Here is a 5,552-nt window from a genome sequence, read left to right on the forward strand (position 1 = left end):
GTATGCCTGTTTCTCTGTTAAATACACCTGTTTCTCTGTTGTTACACCTGTTTCTCTATTGTTACACCTGTAACTCCAACATAACACCTGTTTCTCTGTTAAATACACCTGTTTCTCTGTTAAATACACCTGTTTCTCTATTGTTACACCTGTAACTCCAACATAACACCTGTTTCTCTGTTAAATACACCTGTTTCTCTGTTAAATACACTTGTTTCTCTGTTAAATAAACCTGTTTCTCTGTTGATACACCTGTTTCTCTGTTGATACACCTGTTTCTCTGTTGATACACCTGTTTCTCTGTTAAATAAACCTGTTTCTCTGTTGCTACACCTGTTTCTCTGTTGATACACCTGTTTCTCTGTTAAATAAACCTGTTTCTCTGTTGATACACCTGTTTCTCTGTTGATACACCTGTTTCTCTGTTGATACACCTGTTTCTCTGTTAAATACACCTGTTTCTTTGTTGCTACACCTGTTTCTCTGTTGATACACCTGTTTCTCTGTTAAATACACCTGTTTCTCTGTTGTCACACCTGTTTCTCTGTTGATACACCTGTTTCTCTGTTAAATACACCTGTTTCTCTGATACACCTGTTTCTCTGTTGATAGCACCTGTTTCTCTGATACACCTGTTTCTCTGTTAAATACACCTGTTTCTCTGTTGATACACCTGTTTCTCTGTTCATACCCCTGTGACTCCAACGTAACACATACATCTTCGGACAAGGTCATGTTTTACCTCCAACCAACTGTTGTTAATACTGACTGTTGGTAATACTGACTACTGACTGTTGGTAATACTGACTACTGACTGTTGGTAATACTGACTACTGACTGTTGGTAATACTGACTACTGACTGTTGGTAATACTGACTACTGACTGTTGGTAATACTGACTGTTGGTAATACTGACTACTGACTGTTGGTAATACTGACTACTGACTGTTGGTAATACTGACTGTTGGTAATACTGACTGTTGGTAATACTGACTACTGACTGTTGGTAATACTGACTACTGACTGTTGGTAATACTGACTACTGACTGTTGGTAATACTGACTACTGACTGTTGGTAATACTGACTACTGACTGTTGGTAATACTGACTACTGACTGTTGGTAATACTGACTGTTGGTAATACTGACTACTGACTGTTGGTAATACTGACTGTTGGTAATACTGACTACTGACTGTTGGTAATACTGACTACTGACTGTTGGTAATACTGACTGTTGGTAATACTGACTACTGACTGTTGGTAATACTGACTGTTGGTAATACTGACTGTTGGTAATACTGACTACTGACTGTTGGTAATAATGACTGTTGGTAATACTGACTACTGACTGTTGGTAATACTGACTACTGACTGTTGGTAATACTGACTACTGACTGTTGGTAATACTGACTACTGACTGTTGGTAATACTGACTGTTAGTAATACTGACTGTTGGTAATACTGACTGTTGGTAATACTGACTACTGACTGTTGGTAATACTGACTGTTGGTAATACTGACTACTGACTGTTGGTAATACTGACTGTTGGTAATACTGACTACTGACTGTTGGTAATACTGACTACTGACTGTTGGTAATACTGACTGTTGGTAATACTGACTGTTGGTAATACTGACTGTTGGTAATACTGACTACTGACTGTTGGTAATACTGACTGTTGGTAATACTGACTACTGACTGTTGGTAATACTGACTACTGACTGTTGGTAATACTGACTACTGACTGTTGGTAATACTGACTACTGACTGTTGGTAATACTGACTGTTGGTAATACTGACTGTTGGTAATACTGACTACTGACTGTTGGTAATAGTGACTACTGACTGTTGGTAATACTGACTACTGACTGTTGGTAATACTGACTACTGACTGTTGGTAATACTGACTGTTGGTAATACTGACTACTGACTGTTGGTGACTGTTGGTAATACTGACTACTGACTGTTGGTAATACTGACTACTGACTGTTGGTAATACTGACTACTGACTGTTGGTAAAAATACTGACTGTTGGTAATACTGACTGTTGGTAATACTGACTGACTGTTGGTAATACTGACTGTTGGTAATACTGACTACTGACTGTTGGTAATACTGACTGTTGGTAATACTGACTACTGACTGTTGGTAATAGTGACTGTTGGTAATACTGACTGTTGGTAATACTGACTACTGACTGTTAGTAATACTGACTACTGACTGTTGGTAATACTGACTGTTAGTAATACTGACTGTTGGTAATACTGACTGTTGGTAATACTGACTGTTGGTAATACTGACTGTTGGTAATACTGACTACTGACTGTTAGTAATACTGACTACTGACTGTTGGTAATACTGACTACTGACTGTTGGTAATACTGACTGTTGGTAATACTGACTGTTGGTAATACTGACTGTTGGTAATACTGACTACTGACTGTTGGTAATACTGACTACTGACTGTTGGTAATACTGACTACTGACTGTTGGTAATACTGACTACTGACTGTTGGTAATACTGACTACTGACTGTTGGTAATACTGACTGTTGGTAATACTGACTGTTGGTAATACTGACTACTGACTGTTGGTAATACTGACTACTGACTGTTGGTAATATGACTACTGACTGTTGGTAATAGTGACTACTGACTGTTGGTAATACTGACTGACTGTTGGTAATACTGTTGGTAATACTGACTACTGACTGTTGGTAATACTGACTGTTGGTAATACTGACTACTGACTGTTGGTAATACTGACTACTGACTGTTGGTAATACTGACTGTTGGTAATACTGACTGTTGGTAATACTGACTGTTGGTAATACTGACTACTGACTGTTGGTAATACTGACTGTTGGTAATACTGACTACTGACTGTTGGTAATACTGACTACTGACTGTTGGTAATACTGACTACTGACTGTTGGTAATACTGACTACTGACTGTTGGTAATACTGACTGTTGGTAATACTGACTGTTGGTAATACTGACTACTGACTGTTGGTAATAGTGACTACTGACTGTTGGTAATACTGACTACTGACTGTTGGTAATACTGACTACTGACTGTTGGTAATAATACTGACTGTTGGTAATACTGACTACTGACTGTTGGTAATACTGACTGTTGGTAATACTGACTACTGACTGTTGGTAATACTGACTACTGACTGTTGGTAATACTGACTACTGACTGTTGGTAATACTGACTACTGACTGTTGGTAATACTGACTGTTGGTAATACTGACTACTGACTGTTGGTAATACTGACTGTTGGTAATACTGACTACTGACTGTTGGTAATACTGACTGTTGGTAATACTGACTACTGACTGTTGGTAATAGTGACTGTTGGTAATACTGACTGTTGGTAATACTGACTACTGACTGTTAGTAATACTGACTACTGACTGTTGGTAATACTGACTGTTAGTAATACTGACTGTTGGTAATACTGACTGTTGGTAATACTGACTACTGACTGTTGGTAATACTGACTACTGACTGTTGGTAATACTGATACTGACTGTTGGTAATACTGACTACTGACTGTTGGTAATACTGACTGTTGGTAATACTGACTGTTGGTAATACTGACTACTGACTGTTGGTAATACTGACTACTGACTGTTAGTAATACTGACTACTGACTGTTGGTAATACTGACTGACTGTTGGTAATACTGACTGTTGGTAATACTGACTACTGACTGTTGGTAATACTGACTGTTGGTAAAAATACTGACTGTTGGTAATACTGACTGTTGGTAATACTGACTGTTGGTAATAGTGACTGTTGGTAATACTGACTACTGACTGTTGGTAATACTGACTGTTGGTAATACTGACTGTTGGTAATAGTGACTGTTGGTAATACTGACTACTGACTGTTGGTAATACTGACTGTTGGTAATACTGACTACTGACTGTTGGTAATACTGACTACTGACTGTTGGTAATACTGACTGTTGGTAATACTGACTGTTAGTAATACTGACTGTTGGTAATACTGACTGTTGGTAATACTGACTACTGACTGTTGGTAATACTGACTGTTGGTAATACTGACTGTTGGTAATACTGACTACTGACTGTTGGTAATACTGACTGTTGGTAATACTGACTGTTGGTAATACTGACTACTGACTGTTGTTAATACTGACTGTTGGTAATACTGACTACTGACTGTTGGTAATACTGACTACTGACTGTTGGTAATACTGACTGTTGGTAATACTGACTACTGACTGTTGGTAATACTGACTGTTGGTAATACTGACTGTTGGTAATACTGACTACTGACTGTTGGTAATACTGACTGTTGGTAATACTGACTGTTGGTAATACTGACTGTTGGTAATACTGACTACTGACTGTTGGTAATACTGACTGTTGGTAATACTGACTGTTGGTAATACTGACTGTTGGTAATACTGACTACTGACTGTTGGTAATACTGACTGTTGGTAATACTGACTACTGACTGTTGGTAATACTGACTGTTGGTAATACTGACTACTGACTGTTGGTAATACTGACTACTGACTGTTGGTAATACTGACTACTGACTGTTGGTAATACTGACTGTTGGTAATACTGACTACTGACTGTTGGTACTGATACTGACTGTTGGTAATACTGACTACTGACTGTTGGTAATACTGACTACTGACTGTTGGTAATACTGACTACTGACTGTTGGTAATAACTACTGACTGTTGGTAATACTGACTGTTGGTAATACTGACTACTGACTGTTGGTAATACTGACTGTTGGTAATACTGACTACTGACTGTTGGTAATACTGATACTGACTGTTGGTAATACTGACTGTTGGTAATACTGACTGTTGGTAATACTGACTGTTGGTAACTGACTGTTGGTAATACTGACTGTTGTAATACTGACTACTGACTGTTGGTAATACTGACTACTGACTGTTGGTAATACTGACTGTTGGTAATACTGACTACTGACTGTTGGTAATACTGACTACTGACTGTTGGTAATACTGACTACTGACTGTTGGTAATACTGACTACTGACTGTTGGTAATACTGACTACTGACTGTTGGTAATACTGACTGTTGGTAATACTGACTACTGACTGTTGGCAATACTGATACTGACTGTTGGTAATACTGACTACTGACTGACCGTTGGTAATACTGACTACTGACTGTTGGTAATACTGACTGTTGGTAATACTGACTACTGACTGTTGGTAATACTGACTGTTGGTAATACTGACTACTGACTGTTGGTACTGATACTGACTGTTGGTAATACTGACTACTGACTGTTGGTAATACTGACTACCGACTGTTGGTAATACTGACTACTGACTGTTGGTAATACTGACTACCGACTGTTGGTAATACTGACTACTGACTGTTGGTAATACTGACTACTGACTGTTGGTAATACTGACTACTGACTGTTGGTACTGACTACTGACTGTTGGTAATACCGACTACTGACTGTTGGTAATACTGACTGACTGTTGGTAATACTGACTGTTGGTAATACTGACTACTGAC

Source organism: Oncorhynchus gorbuscha, unplaced genomic scaffold (assembly GCF_021184085.1).
Source record: "Oncorhynchus gorbuscha isolate QuinsamMale2020 ecotype Even-year unplaced genomic scaffold, OgorEven_v1.0 Un_scaffold_1459, whole genome shotgun sequence".
Taxonomy (NCBI): Eukaryota; Metazoa; Chordata; class Actinopteri; order Salmoniformes; family Salmonidae; genus Oncorhynchus; species Oncorhynchus gorbuscha.